Below are 23,240 nucleotides of genomic sequence, written 5' to 3'. Positions count from 1 at the left end.
GTGGGATAGGAGGTGGCACTTGTGGGGCAGGAGGTGGATGATGTGGGGCAGGAGCTGGCAATTGTGAAGCATGAGCTGGCACATTTAGGGCTGGAATTGGCACTTGTGCCACAGGAGGTGGCACTTGTGGGGTGGGAGGTGGATGATGTGGGGCAGGAGGTGGAAGTTGCGTGGCAGGATTTGGCCCTTGTGGGGCGGGAGATGGCACTTTTGGGGCAGGACGTGGCACTTGTGGAGCGGGAGGGGGCACTTGTGGGGCCTGAGGTGGCACTTGTAGGGCAGGAGGTGGCATTTGTGGGGCGGGAGGTGGAAGCTGTGAGGCAGGGGGTGGCACTTGTAAGGCAGGAGGTAGAACTTGTGGGGCAGGAGTTGGCACTTGTGGGGCGCGAGTTGGCACTTGTGGGGCAGGTAGTTGCATTAGTGGGGCTGGAGTTGGCACTTGTGGGTCAGGTGGTGGCACTTGTGGGGCGGGATGTGGAAGTTGTGGGGCGTGAGGTGTCACTTGTGGGGCGGAAGTTGACACTGTTGGGGTGTGAGGTGGCACTTGTGGGGCGGAAGGTGGCACTTGTGGGGCAGGAGGTGACACTTGTGGGGCAGGATGTGGCACTTGTGCGTGGGAGGTGGAGTTTGTGGAGAGGGAGGTGGCGCTTGTGGGGAGGAGGTGGAACTTGTGGGGCGGGAGGTGGAAGTTGTGATGCAGGAGGTGGTACATGTGGGGCGGGAGGTGGAAGTTGTGATGCAGGAGGTGGTACATGTGGGGCGGGATGTGGCACTCGTGAGCAGGGAGGTGGCACTTGTGGGGCAGGAGGTGGATGATGAGGGGCAGGAGCTGGCACTTGTGAAGCATGAGCTGGCACTTGTGGGGCAGGAATTGGCACTTGTGGGGCAGGAGGTGGCACTTGTTGGATGGGAGGTGGTTGATATGGGGAAGGAGGTGGCAATTGTGCGGTTCGAGGTGGCACTTGTGGAGCAGGAGATGGAAGTTGCGGGGCAGGAGTTGGCACTTGTGGGTCGGGAGGTGGCACTTGTGGGGCAGGAGGTGGCACTTGTGGGGCAAAATGCAACACTTGTGGGGCAGGAGTTATAACTTGTGGGGCAGGAGGTGGAAATTGTGGAACAGAAGGTGGCACTTGAAGGGCAGGAGGTGGCACTTGTGGGGCAGGAGGTGTCAGTTGTTTGGCGGGAGGTGGCACTTGTGGGTCTGGAGGTGGCTCTTGTGGGGCAGGATGTGGCACTTGTGGGGCAGGAGCTGGCACTTGTGGGGCATGAACTGGCACTTGTGGGGCAGGAATTGGCACTTGTGGGCAGGAAGTGGATGATGTGGTGCAGGAGCTGGCACTTGTGAAGCATGAGCTGGCACATGTGGGGCAGGAATTGGCAGTTGTGGGGCAGGAGCCTACACTTGTGGGGCAAAACGTGGCACTTGTGGGGCAGGAGGTTGAAGTTGTGGTGCAGGATGTAGCACTTGTGGGGCAGGAGCTGTAAATTGTCTGGCGAGATAAGGCACTTGTGGGGCAGGAGGTTGCACTAGTTTGGCAGGAGGTGGCACTTGTGGGGCGGGATGTGGCACTTGTGGGGCGAGAGGTGGCACTTGTGGGGCAGAAGGTGGATGATGAGGGGCAGGAGCTGGCAATTGTGAAGCATGAGCTGTCACTTTTGGGGCAGGAATTGTCAGTTGTGCGGCAGGAGTTGGCATTTGTGGGGCAGGATGTGGCACACGGGCAGGAGTTGGCACTTGTGTGGTGGGATGTTGAAGTTGTTGGGCGGGAGGTGGCACTTGTGGGGCTGGAAGTGGCAGTTGTAGGGCTGGAGGTGGCACTTGTGGAATTGGAGTTGGCACTAGTGGGGCAGAAGGTGGAAGTTGTGGGGAAGTATTTGGCACTTGTGGGGCAAGAGGTGGAACTTGTGGAGCAGGAGGTGGCATTTGTGGAGCATGAGTTGACACTTGTGGGGCAGGAGGTGGCACTTGTGGGGCAGGAGGTGGTCCTTGTGGGACGAGAGGTGGCACTTGTTGGGCGGGAGGTGGAACTTATGGGGCGTTACGTGGAAGTTGTGGGGCGGGAGGTGGCTCTTTTGAGGCAGGAGGTGGCACTTGTGGACCAGGAGATGGAAGTTGTAGGGCGGGAGGTGGCACTTGTGGGGCAGGAGGTGGAAGTTGTGGAGCGGGAGGTGGCATTTGTGGGGCGAAAGGTGGCATTTGTGGGGCAGGATGTGGCACACGGGCAGGAGTTGGCACTTGTGTGGTGGGATGTTGAAGTTGTTGGGCGGGAGGTGGCACTTGTGGGGCTGGAAGTGGCAGTTGTAGGGCTGGAGGTGGCACTTGTGGAATTGGAGTTGGCACTAGTGGGGCAGAAGGTGGAAGTTGTGGGGAAGTATTTGGCACTTGTGGGGCAAGAGGTGGAACTTGTGGAGCAGGAGGTGGCATTTGTGGAGCATGAGTTGACACTTGTGGGGCAGGAGGTGGCACTTGTGGGGCAGGAGGTGGTCCTTGTGGGACGAGAGGTGGCACTTGTTGGGCGGGAGGTGGAACTTATGGGGCGTTACGTGGAAGTTGTGGGGCGGGAGGTGGCTCTTTTGAGGCAGGAGGTGGCACTTGTGGACCAGGAGATGGAAGTTGTAGGGCGGGAGGTGGCACTTGTGGGGCAGGAGGTGGAAGTTGTGGAGCGGGAGGTGGCATTTGTGGGGCGAAAGGTGGCATTTGTGGGGCAGGAGGTTGCACTTGTGGGGCAGGAGGTGGCACTTGTGGGGCGGAAATTGGAACTTGTTGGGAGGGAAGAGGTAATTGTGGGGCAGGAAGTGGCTCTTGTCGGGCAGGAGCTGGCACTTGTGGGGCAGGAGGTTGCACTTGTGCGTCAGGAGGAGGAAGTTGGGCGGTCAGTGACACTTGTGGGGCAGGAGGTGGATTATTTGGGGGGGAGGTGGCAGTGGTGTGGCAAAATGTGGCACTTGTGGGGCAGGAGCTGGCACTTCAGGGGAATGAGCTGGCACTTGTAGGGCAGGAATTGGCACTTGTGGGGCAGGAGGTGGTCGTTGTGGGGCAGGAGGTGGCACTTGTGGGGCAGGAAATGGCACCAGTGGGGTAGGATTTGGAACCTGTGGGGTAAGAAATGGCACTTTTTGGGCAGGAGGTGGCACTTGTGGGGCGGAAGTGGAACTTGTTTGTCATGTGGCATCAATTGTTGGGCGGGAGGTGGCACTTGTGGGGCGGGAGGTGGAAGTTGTGGGGCGGGAGGTGGCACCTGTGGGGTGGGAGGTGGATCTTTTGGTGCAGGAGGTGGTGCTTGTGGGGCTGGAGTTGGATGATGTGGAGCCGGAAATTTGTAGGGCACAGGTGGATGTTGTGGGGCATGATTAGGCACTTATGGGGCTGGAGGTGGCACTTGTGGGGCGGAAGTGGAACTTGTAAGACAGGAGGTGGAAATTGTTGTGGTGGGAGTTGGAAGTTGTGAGGCAGGAGGTGGCACTTGTGGGGCGGGAGATGTAACTTGTGGGGCAGGAGGTGGCACTTGTGGGGTGGGAGGTAGATGATGTGGGGCAGGAGGTGGCACTTGTGGAGCAGGAGTTGGAAGTTGCAGAACAGGAGTTGGAAGTTGCAGAACAGGAGTTGGAAGTTGCAGAACAGGATTTGGCACTTGCGTGGCGGGATGTTGAAGTTGTGGGGCGGGAGGTGGCATTTGTTGGGCTGGAACTGGCTCTTGTGGGCCGTGAGGTAGAAGTTGTGGGGCAGAAAATGGCACTTGTGGGGCAGGAGTTAGCACATGTGGGACAGGAGGTGGCACTTGTGGGGCAGGAGCTGGCACTTCAGGGGAGTGAGCTGGCACCTGTGGGGCATGAATTGGCACTTGTGGTGCAGGGGGTGGATGATGTGGGGCAGGAGGTGGTCGTTGTGGGGCAGGAGGTGGCACTTGTGGGGCAGGAGGTGGATGATGAGGGACAGGAGCTGGCACTTGTGGGGCATGAGCTGGCACATGTGGGGCAGGAATTGGCACTTGTGGGGCAGGAGGTGGCACTTGTTGGGTGGGAGGTGGACGATGTGGGGCAGGAGTTGTCACTTGTGGGGCAGGATGTGGCACACGTTGGGCAGGAGTCGGCACTTGTGTGGCGGGATGTTGAAGTTGTGGGGCAGGAGGTTGCACTTGTGGGTCAGGAGGAGGAAGTTGCGGTCAGTGACACTTGTGGGGCAGGAGGTGGATTATTTGGGGGGGGAGGTGGCAGTGGTGTGGCAAAATGTGGCACTTGTGGGGCAGGAGCTGGCACTTCAGGGGAATGAGCTGGCACTTGTAGGGCAGGAATTGGCACTTGTGGGGCAGGAGGTGGATGATGTGGGGCAGGAGGTGGTCATTGTGGGGCAGGAGGTGGATGATGTGGGGCAGGAGGTGGTCATTGTGGGGCAGGAGGTGGATGATGTGGGGCAGGAGGTGGATGATGTGGGGCAGGAGGTGGATGATGTGGGGCAGGAGGTGGTCATTGTGGGGCAGGAGCTGGCACTTGTGGGGCATGAGCTGGCACTTGTGGGGCAGGAATTGGCACTTGTGGGGCAGGAGGTGGATGATGTGGGGCAGGAGGCTGTCTTTGTGGGGTTGGAGGTGACACTTGTGGGGCAGGAAGTTGATGATGTGGGGCAGGAGCTGGCACTTGTGAAGCATGAGCTGGCACTTGTGAAGCAGGAATGGGCACTTGTAAGGCAGGAGGTAGCACTTGTGGGGTGGAATGTGGCACTTGTGGGGCAGGAGTTGCACTTGTCGGTCAGGTGGTGGTACTTCTGGGGCAGGATCGGGCACTATTGGGGCAGGATTTGGAAGCTGTGGGACGGGAGGTGGAAGTTATGGGGTGGGAGGTGGAAGTTGTGGGGCAAGAATTGGCAATTGTGGGGCAAGAAGTGGCAATTGTGGGGCAGAGGGTGGCACTTGTACGGCAGGAGGTGGCACTTGTGGGACAGGACGTGGCAATTGGGAAGGACGTGGCACTTGTGGGGTGGGAGGTGGCACTTGTGGGGCAGGAGGTGGCACTTGTGGGGCAGGAGGAGGCTGTTGTTGGGCGGGAGGTGGGACTTGTGTAACAAGAGGTGGAAATTGTGCGGTGGGATGTGGCACTTGTGGGGCAAGGGGTGGCACTTGTGAGGCAGAAGGTGGCACTTGTGGGGCAGGAGGTGGAAGTTGTGGGTCAGGAGGTGACATTTGTGGAACAGGAGGTGGATGATGTGGGGCAGGAGGTAGCAATTTTGGGCCGGGACGTGGCACTAGTGGGGCGAGATGTTGCACTTGTTGGGCGGGAGGTGGCACTTTTGGGGCATAAGGTGAAAATTGAGGGACATGAGGTGGCACTTGTGGGGCAGGAGTTGGCACTTGTGTGGTAGGAGGTGGCAATTGTGGGGCAGGAGCTTGCAGTTGTGAGGCGGGATGTGGAAGTTGTGGGGCGGCTTGTGGCAGCTGTGGGGTTGGAGGTGTCACTTGTGCAGCGGGAAGTGGCACTTGTAAGGCAGGAAGTAGCACTTGTGGGGCAGGAGGTGGCACTTTTGGAGCGTGAGGTGGATGTTGTGGGGCAGGAGTTGGCACTTGTGGGGCGAGAGTTGGCACTTGTGGGGCAGGAGGTTGCACTTGTGGGGTGGGATGTGGTACTTGTGGGGCGGGAGGTGGCACTTGTTGGGGGGGTGGTGGCAATTGTGGGGCAGGAGGTGGCACTTGTTGGGCGAGAGTTGCAATTGTGAGACGGGAGGTGGCAATTGTGGGTCACGTAGTGGCACTTGTGGGTCAGGAGGTGGTACTTGTGGGGCGGGCGGTGGAACTGGTGGGGCTGGAGGTGGCACTTGTGGGGTGGGAGGTGGCAATTTTGGAGCAGGACGTGGATTATGTGGGGCAGGAGGTGGCACTTGTGGGGCAGGATGTGGAAGTTGTGGGTCAGGAGGTGACATTTGTGGAACAGGAGGTGGATGATGTGGGGAAGGAGGTGGATGATGTGGAACAGTAGGTGGCACCTGTGGGGCAGGAGATGGCACTTGCGGGGTGGGAGGTAAAAATTGTGGGGTGGGAGGTGGAAATTGTGGGGCAAGGGGTGGCAGTTGCGGGGCTGGGGGTGGCACTTGTGGGCCTGGAGGTGGCACTTGTGGGGCGGGAGTTGGCACTTGTGGGGCAGGAGTTAATTCTTGTGGATCTGGAGGTGGCACTTGTGGGCCTGGAGGTTGCACTTGTGAGGCGGGAGGTGGAAGTTGTGGGGCGGGTGGTGGCAGTTGTGGGGCTGGAGGTATCACTTGTGCGGCAGGAAGTGGCACTTGTGGAGCAGAAGGTGGCACATGTGGGTCGGGAGGTGGCACTTGTGGGGCAGGAGTTGGATTTGTGGGGCGGGTTGTGGCACATGTGGGTCGGGAGGTGGCACTTGTGGGGCGTGAGGTGGAAGTTGTGGGGCGGCAGGTGGCAATTGTGGGTCAGGAGGAGGCATTTGTGAGGCAGGAGGTGGATGATGTGGGGCAGGAGGTGGATGATGTGGGGCAGGAGGTGGCACTTGTGGGGCGGAAGGTGGCACTTGTGGGGCAGGAGGTGGAAGTTGTGGGTCAGGAGGTGACATTTGTGGAACAGGAGGTGGATGATGTGGGGAAGGAGGTGGATGATGTGGAACAGTAGGTGGCACCTGTGGGGCAGGAGATGGCACTTATGGGGCAGGAGATGGTATTTGTTGTGCAGTAGGTGGCACTTTGGAGTGGGAGATGGAAGTTGTGGGGCAGGAGGTGGCAATTGTGGGCCGGGAGCTGGCACTATTGGGGCGGGAGCTGGAAGTTGTGGGTCGGGAGGTGGCACTTGTGGTGCAGGAGGTGACACTTGTGGGGCGGTTGGTGGATGATGTGCGGCAGGAGTTGGCACTTGTGGGGTAAGGGTTGGCACTTCTGGGGTGGGAGGAGGCACTTGTGGGGCGGGGGGTGGCATTTGCTGGGTGGGAAGTGGCAGTTGTGGGGCAGTAGGTTGAAGGTTTGGGGCAGGAGGTGGCACTTGTGGGGTGGAAGGTAAGAAGATTTGGGGTGTGACGTGGAAGTAGTGGGGCGGGAGGTGGCACTTGTGGGGCGGGAGGTGGCACTTGTTGGGCAGGAGTTGGCACTTGTGTGGCTGGAGGTTGAAGCTGTGGGGCGAGAGGTAACAATTGTGGGGCAGGAGTTGGCACTTGTGGGTCAGGTGGTGGCACATGTGGGGCGGGGGTCGACGTTGTGGGGCAAGAGGTAGAACTTGTGGGGCAAGAGGTGTAACTTGTGGGGCAGGAGGTGGCTATAGAGGGGCGGGAGGTGGCACTTTTGTGGCGGGAGGTGGCACTTGTGGGGCAGGAGATGGCAATTGTGGAGCAGGACGTGGAAGTTGCGCGTCAGGATTTGGCACTTGTGGGGCGGGAGATGGCACTTGTGGGGCACGACGTGGCACTTGTGTGTCTGGAGGTTAAACTTGTGGGGCGGGAGGTGGCACTTGTGGGGAAGGAGGTGGCACTTGTGGGGCAGGAGGTGGCAAATGTGGTGCAGGAAATGGCACTTGTGGGGCAGGAGTTGGCACATGTGGGATAGGAGGTGGCACTTGTGGGGCAGGAGGTGGAACTTGTGGGGCGGGAGGTGGAAGTTGTGATGCAGGAGGTGGTACATGTGGGGCGGGATGTGGAAGTTGTAATGCAGGAGGTGGTACATGTGGGGCGGGAGGTGGAAGTTGTGATGCAGGAGGTGGTACATGTGGGGCGGGATGTGGCACTCGTGAGCAGGGAGGTGGCACTTGTGGGGCAGGAGGTGGATGATGAGGGGCAGGAGCTGGCACTTGTGAAGCATGAGCAGGCACTTGTGGGGCAGGAATTGGCACTTGTGGGGCAGGAGGTGGCACTTGTTGGATGGGAGGTGGTTGATATGGGGAAGGAGGTGGCAATTGTGCGGTTCGAGGTGGCACTTGTGGAGCAGGAGATGGAAGTTGCGGGGCAGGAGTTGGCACTTGTGGGTCGGGAGGTGGCACTTGTGGGGCAGGAGGTGAATGATGTGGGGCAGGAATTGGCACTTGTGGGTCGGGAGGTGGCACTTGTGGAGCGGGAGGTGGCACTTGTGGGGCAAAATGCAACACTTGTGGGGCAGGAGTTATAACATGTGGGGCAGGAGGTGGAAATTGTGGAACAGAAGGTGGCACTTGTAGGGCAGGAGGTGGCACTTGTGGGGCAGGAGGTGTCAGTTGTTTGGCGGGAGGTGGCACTTGTGGGGCTGGAGGTGGCTCTTGTGGGGCAGGAGCTGGCACTTGTGGGGCAGGAGCTGGCACTTGTGGGGCATGAACTGGCACTTGTGGGGCAGGAATTGGCACTTGTGGGGCAGGAGCCTACACTTGTGGGGCAAAACGTGGCACTTGTGGGGCAGGAGGTTGAAGTTGTGGTGCAGGATGTAGCACTTGTGGGGCAGGAGCTGTAAATTGTCTGGCGAGATAAGGCACTTGTGGGGCAGGAGGTTGCACTAGTTTGGGAGGAGGTGGCACTTGTGGGGCGGGATGTGGCACTTGTGGGGCGAGAGGTGGAACTTGTGGGGCAGAAGGTGGATGATGTGGGGCAGGAGCTGGCAATTGTGAAGCATGAGCTGTCACTTTTGGGGCAGGAATTGTCAGTTGTGCGGCAGGAGTTGGCACTTGTGGGGCAGGATGTGGCACACGGGCAGGAGTCTGCACTTGTGTGGTGGGATGTTGAAGTTGTTGGGCGGGAGGTGGCACTTGTGGGGCTGGAAGTGGCAGTTGTAGGGCTGGAGGTGGCACTTGTGGAATTGGAGTTGGCACTAGTGGGGCAGAAGGTGGAAGTTGTGGGGAAGTATTTGGCACTTGTGGGGCAAGAGGTGGAACTTGTGGAGCAGGAGGTGGCATTTGTGGAGCATGAGTTGACACTTGTGGGGCAGGAGGTGGCACTTGTGGGGCAGGAGGTGGTCCTTGTGGGACGAGAGGTGGCACTTGTTGGGCGGGAGGTGGAACTTATGGGGCGTTACGTGGAAGTTGTGGGGCGGGAGGTGGCTCTTTTGAGGCAGGAGGTGGCACTTGTGGACCAGGAGATGGAAGTTGTAGGGCGGGAGGTGGCACTTGTTGGGCAGGAGGTGGAAGTTGTGGAGCGGGAAGTGGCATTTGTGGGGCGAAAGGTGGCATTTGTGGGGCAGGAGGTTGCACTTGTGGGGCAGGAGGTGGCACTTGTGGGGCGGAAATTGGAACTTGTTGGGAGGGAAGAGGTAATTGTGGGGCAGGAAGTGGCTCTTGTCGGGCAGGAGCTGGCACTTGTGGGGCAGGAGGTTGCACTTGTGCGTCAGGAGGAGGAAGTTGGGCGGTCAGTGACACTTGTGGGGCAGGAGGTGGATTATTTGGGGGGGAGGTGGCAGTGGTGTGGCAAAATGTGGCACTTGTGGGGCAGGAGCTGGCACTTCAGGGGAATGAGCTGGCACTTGTAGGGCAGGAATTGGCACTTGTGGGGCAGGAGGTGGTCGTTGTGGGGCAGGAGGTGGCACTTGTGGGGCAGGAAATGGCACCAGTGGGGTAGGATTTGGAACCTGTGGGGTAAGAAATGGCACTTGTTGGGCAGGAGGTGGCACTTGTGGGGCGGAAGTGGAACTTGTTTGTCATGTGGCATCAATTGTTGGGCGGGAGGTGGCACTTGTGGGGCGGGAGGTGGAAGTTGTGGGGCGGGAGGTGGCACCTGTGGGGCTTGAGGTGGATCTTTTTGTGCAGGAGGTGGCGCTTGTGGGGCTGGAGTTGGATGATGTGGAGCCGGAAATTTGTAGGGCACAGGTGGATGTTGTGGGGCATGATTAGGCACTTATGGGGCTGGAGGTGGCACTTGTGGGGCGGAAGTGGAACTTGTAAGACAGGAGGTGGAAATTGTTGTGGTGGGAGTTGGAAGTTGTGAGGCAGGAGGTGGCACTTGTGGGGCGGGAGATGTAACTTGTGGGGCAGGAGGTGGCACTTGTGGGGTGGGAGGTAGATGATGTGGGGCAGGAGGTGGCACTTGTGGAGCAGGAGTTGGAAGTTGCAGAACAGGATTTGGCACTTGTGGGGCAGGAGGTGACACTTGTGTGGCGGGATGTTGAAGTTGTGGGGCGGGAGGTGGCATTTGTGGGGCTGGAACTGGCTCTTGTGGGCCGTGAGGTAGAAGTTGTGGGGCAGAAAATGGCACTTGTGGGGCAGGAGTTAGCACATGTGGGACAGGAGGTGGCACTTGTGGGGCAGGAGCTGGCACTTCAGGGGAGTGAGCTGGCACTTGTGGGGCATGAATTGGCACTTGTGGTGCAGGGGGTGGATGATGTGGGGCAGGAGGTGGTCGTTGTGGGGAAGGAGGTGGCACTTGTGGGGCAGAAGGTGGATGATGTGGGACTGGAGCTGGCACTTGTGGGGCATGAGCTGGCACATGTGGGGCAGGAATTGGCACTTGTGGGGCAGGAGGTGGCACTTGTTGGGTGGGAGGTGGACGATGTGGGGCAGGAGTTGGCACTTGTGGGGCAGGATGTGGCACACGTTGGGCAGGAGTCGGCACTTGTGTGGCGGGATGTTGAAGTTGTGGGGCAGGAGGTTGCACTTGTGGGTCAGGAGGGGGAAGTTGCGGTCAGTGACACTTGTGGGGCAGGAGGTGGATTATTTGGGGGGGGAGGTGGCAGTGGTGTGGCAAAATGTGGCACTTGTGGGGCAGGAGCTGGCACTTCAGGGGAATGAGCTGGCACTTGTAGGGCAGGAATTGGCACTTGTGGGGCAGGAGGTGGATGATGTGGGGCAGGAGGTGGTCATTGTGGGGCAGGAGGTGGATGATGTGGGGCAGGAGGTGGTCATTGTGGGGCAGGAGGTGGATGATGTGGGGCAGGAGGTGGTCATTGTGGGGCAGGAGCTGGCACTTGTGGGGCATGAGCTGGCACTTGTGGGGCAGGAATTGGCACTTGTGGGGCAGGAGGTGGATGATGTGGGGCAGGAGGCTGTCTTTGTGGGGTTGGAGGTGACACTTGTGGGGCAGGAAGTTGATGATGTGGGGCAGGAGCTGGCACTTGTGAAGCATGAGCTGGCACTTGTGAAGCAGGAATGGGCACTTGTAAGGCAGGAGGTAGCACTTGTGGGGCGGGATGTGGCACTTGTGGGGCAGGAGTTGGCACTTGTCGGTCAGGTGGTGGTACTTCTGGGGCAGGATCGGGCACTTGTGGGGCAGGATGTGGAAGCTGTGGGATGGGAGGTGGAAGTTATGGGGTGGGAGGTGGAAGTTGTGGGGCATGAATTGGCAATTGTGGGGCAAGAAGTGGCAATTGTGGGGCAGAGGGTGGCACTTGTACGGCAGGAGGTGGCACTTGTGGGACAGGACGTGGCAATTGGGAAGGACGTGGCACTTGTGGGGTGGGAGGTGGCACTTGTGGGGCAGGAGGAGGCTGTTGTTGGGCGGGAGGTGGGACTTGTGTAACAAGAGGTGGAAATTGTGCGGTGGGATGTGGCACTTGTGGGGCAAGGGGTGGCACTTGTGAGGCAGAAGGTGGCACTTGTGGGGCAGGAGGTGGAAGTTGTGGGTCAGGAGGTGACATTTGTGGAACAGGAGGTGGATGATGTGGGGCAGGAGGTAGCAATTTTGGGCCGGGACGTGGCACTAGTGGGGCGAGATGTTGCACTTGTTGGGCGGGAGGTGGCACTTTTGGGGCATAAGGTGAAAATTGAGGGACATGAGGTGGCACTTGTGGGGCAGGAGTTGGCACTTGTGTGGTAGGAGGTGGCAATTGTGGGGCAGGAGCTTGCAGTTGTGAGGCGGGATGTGGAAGTTGTGGGGCGGGTTGTGGCAGCTGTGGGGCTGGAGGTGTCACTTGTGCAGCGGGAAGTGGCACTTGTAAGGCAGGAAGTAGCACTTGTGGGGCAGGAGGTGGCACTTTTGGAGCATGAGGTGGATGTTGTGGGGCAGGAGTTGGCACTTGTGGGGCGAGAGTTGGCACTTGTGGGGCAGGAGGTTGCACTTGTGGGGTGGGATGTGGTACTTGTGGGGCGGGAGGTGGCACTTGTTGGGGGGGTGGTGGCAATTGTGGGGCAGGAGCTGGCACTTCAGGGGAGTGAGCTGGCACTTGTGGGGCATGAATTGGCACTTGTGGTGCAGGGGGTGGATGATGTGGGGCAGGAGGTGGTCGTTGTGGGGAAGGAGGTGGCACTTGTGGGGCAGAAGGTGGATGATGTGGGACTGGAGCTGGCACTTGTGGGGCATGAGCTGGCACATGTGGGGCAGGAATTGGCACTTGTGGGGCAGGAGGTGGCACTTGTTGGGTGGGAGGTGGACGATGTGGGGCAGGAGTTGGCACTTGTGGGGCAGGATGTGGCACACGTTGGGCAGGAGTCGGCACTTGTGTGGCGGGATGTTGAAGTTGTGGGGCAGGAGGTTGCACTTGTGGGTCAGGAGGAGGAAGTTGCGGTCAGTGACACTTGTGGGGCAGGAGGTGGATTATTTGGGGGGGGAGGTGGCAGTGGTGTGGCAAAATGTGGCACTTGTGGGGCAGGAGCTGGCACTTCAGGGGAATGAGCTGGCACTTGTAGGGCAGGAATTGGCACTTGTGGGGCAGGAGGTGGATGATGTGGGGCAGGAGGTGGTCATTGTGGGGCAGGAGGTGGATGATGTGGGGCAGGAGGTGGTCATTGTGGGGCAGGAGGTGGATGATGTGGGGCAGGAGGTGGTCATTGTGGGGCAGGAGCTGGCACTTGTGGGGCATGAGCTGGCACTTGTGGGGCAGGAATTGGCACTTGTGGGGCAGGAGGTGGATGATGTGGGGCAGGAGGCTGTCTTTGTGGGGTTGGAGGTGACACTTGTGGGGCAGGAAGTTGATGATGTGGGGCAGGAGCTGGCACTTGTGAAGCATGAGCTGGCACTTGTGAAGCAGGAATGGGCACTTGTAAGGCAGGAGGTAGCACTTGTGGGGCGGGATGTGGCACTTGTGGGGCAGGAGTTGGCACTTGTCGGTCAGGTGGTGGTACTTCTGGGGCAGGATCGGGCACTTGTGGGGCAGGATGTGGAAGCTGTGGGACGGGAGGTGGAAGTTATGGGGTGGGAGGTGGAAGTTGTGGGGCAAGAATTGGCAATTGTGGGGCAAGAAATGGCAATTGTGGGGCAGAGGGTGGCACTTGTACGGCAGGAGGTGGCACTTGTGGGACAGGACGTGGCAATTGGGAAGGACGTGGCACTTGTGGGGTGGGAGGTGGCACTTTTGGGGTGGGAGGTGGCACTTGTGGGGCAGGAGGTGGCACTTGTGGGGCAGGAGGAGGCTGTTGTTGGGCGGGAGGTGGGACTTGTGTAACAAGAGGTGGAAATTGTGCGGTGGGATGTGGCACTTGTGGGGCAAGGGGTGGCACTTGTGAGGCAGAAGGTGGCACTTGTGGGGCAGGAGGTGGAAGTTGTGGGTCAGGAGGTGACATTTGTGGAACAGGAGGTGGATGATGTGGGGCAGGAGGTAGCAATTTTGGGCCGGGACGTGGCACTAGTGGGGCGAGATGTTGCACTTGTTGGGCGGGAGGTGGCACTTTTGGGGCATAAGGTGAAAATTGAGGGACATGAGGTGGCACTTGTGGGGCAGGAGTTGGCACTTGTGTGGTAGGAGGTGGCAATTGTGGGGCAGGAGCTTGCAGTTGTGAGGCGGGATGTGGAAGTTGTGGGGCGGGTTGTGGCAGCTGTGGGGCTGGAGGTGTCACTTGTGCAGCGGGAAGTGGCACTTGTAAGGCAGGAAGTAGCACTTGTGGGGCTGGAGGTGGCTCTTGTGGGGCAGGATGTGGCACTTGTGGGGCAGGAGCTGGCACTTGTGGGGCATGAACTGGCACTTGTGGGGCAGGAATTGGCACTTGTGGGCAGGAAGTGGATGATGTGGTGCAGGAGCTGGCACTTGTGAAGCATGAGCTGGCACATGTGGGGCAGGAATTGGCAGTTGTGGGGCAGGAGCCTACACTTGTGGGGCAAAACGTGGCACTTGTGGGGCAGGAGGTTGAAGTTGTGGTGCAGGATGTAGCACTTGTGGGGCAGGAGCTGTAAATTGTCTGGCGAGATAAGGCACTTGTGGGGCAGGAGGTTGCACTAGTTTGGGAGGAGGTGGCACTTGTGGGGCGGGATGTGGCACTTGTGGGGCGAGAGGTGGAACTTGTAGGGCAGAAGGTGGATGATGTGGGGCAGGAGCTGGCAATTGTGAATTATGAGCTGTCACTTTTGGGGCAGGAATTGTCAGTTGTGCGGCAGGAGTTGGCACTTGTGGGGCAGGATGTGGCACACGGGCAGGAGTCTGCACTTGTGTGGTGGGATGTTGAAGTTGTTGGGCGGGAGGTGGCACTTGTGGGGCTGGAAGTGGCAGTTGTAGGGCTGGAGGTGGCACTTGTGGAATTGGAGTTGGCACTAGTGGGGCAGAAGGTGGAAGTTGTGGGGAAGTATTTGGCACTTGTGGGGCAAGAGGTGGAACTTGTGGAGCAGGAGGTGGCATTTGTGGAGCATGAGTTGACACTTGTGGGGCAGGAGGTGGCACTTGTGGGGCAGGAGGTGGTCCTTGTGGGACGAGAGGTGGCACTTGTTGGGCGGGAGGTGGAACTTATGGGGCGTTACGTGGAAGTTGTGGGGCGGGAGGTGGCTCTTTTGAGGCAGGAGGTGGCACTTGTGGACCAGGAGATGGAAGTTGTAGGGCGGGAGGTGGCACTTGTGGGGCAGGAGGTGGAAGTTGTGGAGCGGGAAGTGGCATTTGTGGGGCGAAAGGTGGCATTTGTGGGGCAGGAGGTTGCACTTGTGGGGCAGGAGGTGGCACTTGTGGGGCGGAAATTGGAACTTGTTGGGAGGGAAGAGGTAATTGTGGGGCAGGAAGTGGCTCTTGTCGGGCAGGAGCTGGCACTTGTGGGGCAGGAGGTTGCACTTGTGCGTCAGGAGGAGGAAGTTGGGCGGTCAGTGACACTTGTGGGGCAGGAGGTGGATTATTTGGGGGGGAGGTGGCAGTGGTGTGGCAAAATGTGGCACTTGTGGGGCAGGAGCTGGCACTTCAGGGGAATGAGCTGGCACTTGTAGGGCAGGAATTGGCACTTGTGGGGCAGGAGGTGGTCGTTGTGGGGCAGGAGGTGGCACTTGTGGGGCAGGAAATGGCACCAGTGGGGTAGGATTTGGAACCTGTGGGGTAAGAAATGGCACTTGTTGGGTAGGAGGTGGCACTTGTGGGGCGGAAGTGGAACTTGTTTGTCATGTGGCATCAATTGTTGGGCGGGAGGTGGCACTTGTGGGGCGGGAGGTGGAAGTTGTGGGGCGGGAGGTGGCACCTGTGGGGCTTGAGGTGGATCTTTTTGTGCAGGAGGTGGCGCTTGTGGGGCTGGAGTTGGATGATGTGGAGCCGGAAATTTGTAGGGCACAGGTGGATGTTGTGGGGCATGATTAGGCACTTATGGGGCTGGAGGTGGCACTTGTGGGGCGGAAGTGGAACTTGTAAGACAGGAGGTGGAAATTGTTGTGGTGGGAGTTGGAAGTTGTGAGGCAGGAGGTGGCACTTGTGGGGCGGGAGATGTAACTTGTGGGGCAGGAGGTGGCACTTGTGGGGTGGGAGGTAGATGATGTGGGGCAGGAGGTGGCACTTGTGGAGCAGGAGTTGGAAGTTGCAGAACAGGATTTGGCACTTGTGGGGCAGGAGGTGACACTTGTGTGGCGGGATGTTGAAGTTGTGGGGCGGGAGGTGGCATTTGTGGGGCTGGAACTGGCTCTTGTGGGCCGTGAGGTAGAAGTTGTGGGGCAGAAAATGGCACTTGTGGGGCAGGAGTTAGCACATGTGGGACAGGAGGTGGCACTTGTGGGGCAGGAGCTGGCACTTCAGGGGAGTGAGCTGGCACTTGTGGGGCATGAATTGGCACTTGTGGTGCAGGGGGTGGATGATGTGGGGCAGGAGGTGGTCGTTGTGGGGAAGGAGGTGGCACTTGTGGGGCAGAAGGTGGATGATGTGGGACTGGAGCTGGCACTTGTGGGGCATGAGCTGGCACATGTGGGGCAGGAATTGGCACTTGTGGGGCAGGAGGTGGCACTTGTTGGGTTGGAGGTGGACGATGTGGGGCAGGAGTTGGCACTTGTGGGGCAGGATGTGGCACACGTTGGGCAGGAGTCGGCACTTGTGTGGCGGGATGTTGAAGTTGTGGGGCAGGTGGTTGCACTTGTGGGTCAGGAGGAGGAAGTTGCGGTCAGTGACACTTGTGGGGCAGGAGGTGGATTATTTGGGGGGGGAGGTGGCAGTGGTGTGGCAAAATGTGGCACTTGTGGGGCAGGAGCTGGCACTTCAGGGGAATGAGCTGGCACTTGTAGGGCAGGAATTGGCACTTGTGGGGCAGGAGGTGGATGATGTGGGGCAGGAGGTGGTCATTGTGGGGCAGGAGGTGGATGATGTGGGGCAGGAGGTGGTCATTGTGGGGCAGGAGGTGGATGATGTGGGGCAGGAGGTGGTCATTGTGGGGCAGGAGCTGGCACTTGTGGGGCATGAGCTGGCACTTGTGGGGCAGGAATTGGCACTTGTGGGGCAGGAGGTGGATGATGTGGGGCAGGAGGCTGTCTTTGTGGGGTTGGAGGTGACACTTGTGGGGCAGGAAGTTGATGATGTGGGGCAGGAGCTGGCACTTGTGAAGCATGAGCTGGCACTTGTGAAGCAGGAATGGGCACTTGTAAGGCAGGAGGTAGCACTTGTGGGGCGGGATGTGGCACTTGTGGGGCAGGAGTTGGCACTTGTCGGTCAGGTGGTGGTACTTCTGGGGCAGGATCGGGCACTTGTGGGGCAGGATGTGGAAGCTGTGGGACGGGAGGTGGAAGTTATGGGGTGGGAGGTGGAAGTTGTGGGGCAAGAATTGGCAATTGTGGGGCAGAGGGTGGCACTTGTACGGCAGGAGGTGGCACTTGTGGGACAGGACGTGGCAATTGGGAAGGACGTGGCACTTGTGGGGTGGGAGGTGGCACTTGTGGGGCAGGAGGTGGCACTTGTGGGGCAGGAGGAGGCTGTTGTTGGGCGGGAGGTGGGACTTGTGTAACAAGAGGTGGAAATTGTGCGGTGGGATGTGGCACTTGTGGGGCAAGGGGTGGCACTTGTGAGGCAGAAGGTGGCACTTGTGGGGCAGGAGGTGGAAGTTGTGGGTCAGGAGGTGACATTTGTGGAACAGGAGGTGGATGATGTGGGGCAGGAGGTAGCAATTTTGGGCCGGGACGTGGCACTAGTGGGGCGAGATGTTGCACTTGTTGGGCGGGAGGTGGCACTTTTGGGGCATAAGGTGAAAATTGAGGGACATGAGGTGGCACTTGTGGGGCAGGAGTTGGCACTTGTGTGGTAGGAGGTGGCAATTGTGGGGCAGGAGCTTGCAGTTGTGAGGCGGGATGTGGAAGTTGTGGGGCGGGTTGTGGCAGCTGTGGGGCTGGAGGTGTCACTTGTGCAGCGGGAAGTGGCACTTGTAAGGCAGGAAGTAGCACTTGTGGGGCAGGAGGTGGCACTTTTGGAGCATGAGGTGGATGTTGTGGGGCAGGAGTTGGCACTTGTGGGGCGAGAGTTGGCACTTGTGGGGCAGGAGGTTGCACTTGTGGGGTGGGATGTGGTACTTGTGGGGCGGGAGGTGGCACTTGTTGGGGGGGTGGTGGCAATTGTGGGGCAGGAGGTGGCACTTGTTGGGCGAGAGTTGCAATTGTGAGACGGGAGGTGGCAATTGTGGGTCACGTAGTGGCACTTGTGGGGCGGGCGGTGGAACTGGTGGGGCTGGAGGTGGCACTTGTGGGGCAGGAGGTGGCAATTTTGGAGCAGGACGTGGATTATGTGGGGCAGGAGGTGGCACTTGTCGGGCAGGATGTGGAAGTTGTGGGTCAGGAGGTGACATTTGTGGAACAGGAGGTGGATGATGTGGGGAAGGAGGTAGATGATGTGGAACAGTAGGTGGCAACTGTGGGGCAGGAGATGGCACTTGTGGGGCGGGAGGTAAAAATTGTGGGGTGGGAGGTGGAAATTGTGGGGCAAGGGGTGGCAGTTGCGGGGCTGGGGGTGGCACTTGTGGGGCAGGAGGTGGCACTTGTGGAGCAGGACGTGGATTATGTGGGGCAGGAGGTGGCACTTGTGGAGCAGGAGGTGGAAGTTGCACTGCAGGATTTGGCATTTGTGGGTTGGGAGTTGGCACTTGTGGGGCATGAGGTGGAATTTGTGGGATGGTAGGTGGAACATGTGGGGCAGGAGCTGGCACTTGTGTGGCGGGATGTTGAAGTTGTGGGGCGGGAGGTGGCACTTGTGGAACAGGTATTGTCACTTTTGGGGGAGGAGGTGGATGATGTGGGGCAGGAGGTGGCACCTGTGGGGCAAGAGGTGGCACTTGTGGGGCATGAGCTGGCACTTGTGGGGCAGGAAGTTGATGATGTGGGGCATGAGCTGGCATTTGTGAAGCATGAGCTGGCACTTGTGAAGCAGGAATTGGCACTTTTGGGGCAGGAGGTGGAACTTGTGGGGTGGGAGGTGGAATTTGTGGGGTGGTAGGTGAAACTTTTAAGGCAGGAGTTGGCACATGTGGGGGGGGAAATGGCACTTGTGGGGCAGGAAATGGCACTTGTTGTGCAGGAGGTGGCACTTATGGGTTTGGAGGTGGATGATGTGGGGCAGGAGGTGACACATGTGGGGCAGGAGATGGCACTTCTGGGGCAGGAGGTGGAAGTTGTGGGGCAGGATTTGGTACTTGTGGGGTGGGAGGTTGCACTTGTGGGGCTGGAGTTGGCACTTGTGGGGCGGGAGGTGGCACTAGTGGGGCAGGAGGTGGCACTTATGGGGCGGGAGCTGGAACTTGTGGGGCGAGAGGTGGCACATGTGGAGCAGGAGCTGGCACTTTTGGGGCAGGAGCTGGCACTTGCACGGCAGGAGGTGGCACTTGTGGGGCAGGAGGTGGCACTTGTGGGATGGTAGATGGAACTGGTGGGGCAAGACTTGGAACTTGTGGTGCAGGAGATATCACACGTTGGGCAGGAGTTGGCACTTCCTCAAAGAAACCCATAGCGACCCCATAGTCACCCATAGCGCCCCATAGGAACACAAAGATACCACATGGAGCCCCATAGACACCCCATAGTGACCCATAGGGGCCCAAAGAGACCCCATAGCACCCCATAGCTACTCCATAGTGCCCCATAGCAGCCCATGGAGCCTCATAGACACTCCATTGTGCCCCACAGCACCCCATTGCACCCCATAGGGACCCATAGACACAGCATACTGCTCCATAGAGCCCCATAGACACCCCATAGTTCCCCACAGCACCCCATAGCAGCCCACAGTGCCCCATAGACACCACATAAGGCCATACAGCCACACCATAGAGCCCAATTGAACCACATAGACACCCCATATCGCCCCATAGTGCCTGTAGACACCCCATAGAGCCCCATAGAGACCCACTGAACCCCATACAGACCCCATGCAGACCCCATAGAGCCCCACAGACAACCCATAGATCCCCAAAGACACCCCATAGACTCCCCATAGAGCCCCATAGGGACCCCATAGCGCCCCATAGAGACCCCATTCTTCCGCATAGAGCCCCATAGCAAACCATAGCACCCCATAGTCACCCATAGCGCCCCATAGGAACCCAAGGATACCCCAAAGCACCCCATAGCCACCCTACAGCACCTCATAGCCACCCCATAGAGCCCCATAGACACCACATAGTGACCCATAGCGCCCCATAGGGGCACAAAGAGACCCCAAATCATCCCATAGCTACTCCACAGTGCCCCATAGCAGCCCATGGAGACTCATAGACACTCCCTTGTGCCCCACAGCGCCCCAATGCACCACATAGGGACCCATAGACACCCTATACTGCTCCATAGAGCCCCATAGCACCCCATAGTGCCTCACAGCACCCCATAGCACAACATAGTGCCACATAGACACCACATAAGGACATATAGCCGCACCATAGAGTCCCATAGACATCCCATAGAGCCCCGTAGGCAACCCATTGTGCCCCATAGAGCTCCCATAGCCACCCATAGAAACTCATTTTGCCACATAGACACACCATAGCGTTCCATAGACACCCCATAGAAACCTCAGAACGCCCCATAGAACCCCATAGAGCTCCATAGGCACCCCATAGAGCCCCATAGAGAACCCATAGAGGCAAATAGCAACCCATAGGGTGGACATTGGGACACATATGGACACATAGTGACCCTTAGGGAGACATTGGGACACATAGGGACACCATGGATTACAGTGGGGGACAGTGATACCCGTAGAGACACACAGAGACTCTGCTGAGACCCATAAGAGACCCCATAGAGGCACATAGGGACCACACTGAAACCCATAGATACCCATAGGAGAACATTTAAGCCCATAGATACGAATAAGAGACCCCATAGAGGCACATAGCTACCCATAGGGGGGATATTGGGACACATAGGGACACATAGTGACCCATAGGGAGACACTGGGACCCATAGGGGTATATTGGGACACATAGGAACCCCATGGAACATAGTGGGGGACAGTGAGACCCATAGAGACACATAGGGACTCCGCTGTAACCCTTAAGAGACCCCATAGAGGCACATAGGGACCTAATGTAACCTATGGATACCAATAGGTAGATATTTTGGCCCAGAGATACTCATAAGAGACCCCATGGAGACACTTAGCAACACATAGGAGGGACATTGGGACACATAGGGACACATTGTGACCCATAGGCTGACACTGGGACAAATAAGGGGACATTGGGACACAGAGGGACCCCATGGATTTCAGTGGGGGACAGTGAGACTCATAGAGACACATAGGGACCTCGCTGAGACCCATAAGAAACCCCATAGAGGCACATAGGGACTGCATTGAAACACATAGATACCCATAGGAAGAAATTTGGGCCCAGAGATATCCATGAGACCCCATAGAGACCCCATAGAGACCCCATAGTGGCACATAGCAACCCATAGGGGGGACATTGGGACACATACGGACACATAGTGACCCATAGGGGGACACTGGGACTCATAGGGTGACATTGGGACACATAGGGACACCATGGATTACAGTGGGGGACAGTGATACCCGTAGAGACACATTGAGACTCTGCTGAGACCCATAAGAGACCCCATAGAGGCACAAAGGGACCACATTGAAACCCATAGATACCCATAGGAGGACATTTAAGCCCATAGATACAAATATGAGACCCCATAGAGGCACATAGCTACCCATAGGGGGGATATTAGGACACATAGGGACACATAGTGACCCATAGGGAGACACTGGGACCCATAGGGGGACATTGGGACACATAGGGATCCCATGGATTACAGTGGGGGACAGTGAGACCCATAGAGACACATAGGGACACTGCTGAGACCCATAAGAGACCCCATAGAGGCACATAGGGACCACATTGAAACCCATAGGTACCCATAGGAATACATTTGGGTCCAGAGATAGCCATAAGAGACCCCACAGAGGCACATAGCAACGCATAGGGGAGACGTTGGGACACATAGTGACTCATTAGTGACCCAAAGGGAGTCACTGAGACCCATATGGATACATAGAGATCCATAGGGGGACATTGGGACACATAGGGACCCCATAGAGAGACATAGAGACACATAGCGACCCATTTAGAGGCATAATAAGTCCATAGAGACCTATAGGGACAGCTAGAGACCCAAAGAGAAACATTGGGACCCAAAGGGGCTGTGTGGGAGATTGGTAATCACAGCCTGAACCTCTGATTAATCAGCTGAGGCAAGTGTGGGGTCAGCTGCGGGAGCACAGGTGAGAGTCATGGAGCTGTGCTCCCGGGAGGGCTGGAGCTCGACTCCACCTCCTCTGAGACCTCATTTAAGGGCTGACCCTCACTCGAGCCGCTTTCCATTATCTTTCCGAGCTCCCTGTTACCGGGTGAGGTCCCAGAAGACTGGAGGCTTGCCAACGTGACTCCCATTTCCAAGCAAGGTTGTCAGGAGGATCCGGGCAACTCCAGGCCTGTTAGCCTGACCTCGGTGCCAGGGAAGGGAATGGAACAAATTGTCTTGAGGGAGATGACAGATGCGGCAGGTGTGGGATGAGCAGGAGATCAGACCTAGCCAGCATGGGTTCGTGAAGGGCAGCTCCTGCTTGACCAATCTGATCTCCTTCTACGATCCTGTGACCCATCTGATGGATGAAGGAAAGAAAGGCTGTTGATGTGCTCTACTTGGACTTCAGCAAAGCCTTCACAACTGTCTCCCATGCTATTCTCCTACAAAAGCTGGCAGCCCTTTTCCAACCTTGAGAATTCTGTGATTCTGTGAGGCAGCATCTCTTGGACATCGCTCTGCAGTGAAGACCGCCCCAGCTTCCTCAGCGAAGGCATCACCACTGGTGAGTTTCTCTCTCGCTTAGAACCTCTGTACATTTGTTACCATCTTTGTTACCATCTGTATAGTTACCACCTAGACAGGGGGACATAGAGAGACACTGGGACCCATAGGGACCCATAGAGATCCAGAGGAAGACATTGGGACCCATAGAGAGACACTGGGACCCATAGGGACACATAGAGACCCATAGACAGTCATTGGGAGCCATAAGGATAAATTGAGACCCATAGAGACCCCATTGAGACCCATAGTGCCTCAAAGAAACCCATAGCGACCCCATAGTCACCCATAGCGCCCCATAGGAACACAAAGATACCCCATAGAGCCCCATAGACACCCCATAGTGACCCATAGGGGCCCAAAGAGACCCCCCATAGCACCCCATAGCTACTCCATAGTGCAACATAGCAGCCCATGGAGCCTCATAGACAGTCCCTTGTGCCCCACAGCGCCCCATTGCACCCCATAGGGACCCATAGACACCCTATACTGCTCCATAGAGCCTCATAGCACCCCATAGTGCCTCACAGCACCCCATAGTACAACAAAGTGCCACATAGACACCACATAAGGACATATAGCCGCGCCATAGAGCCCCATAGACATCCCATAGAGCCCCGTAGGCAACCCATTGTGCCCCATAGAGCTCCCATAGCCACCCATAGAAACTCATTTTGCCACATGGACACACCATAGCGTTCCATAGACACCCCATAGAAACCTCAGAACGCCCCATAGAACCCCATAGAGCCCCATAGAGAACCCATAGAGGCACATAATAACCCATAGGGGGGACATTGGGACACATAGGGACACATAGTGACCCATAGGGTGACATTGGGACACATAGGGACAACATGGATTACAGTGGAAGACAGTGATACCCGTAGAGACACATAGAGACTCTGCTGAGACCC

Source organism: Coturnix japonica, chromosome 17 (genome assembly GCF_054131305.1).
Source record: "Coturnix japonica strain WE chromosome 17, WE-NBRP24, whole genome shotgun sequence".
Classification (NCBI taxonomy): Eukaryota; Metazoa; Chordata; class Aves; order Galliformes; family Phasianidae; genus Coturnix; species Coturnix japonica.
Note: the sequence above shows the minus strand (reverse complement) of the source record.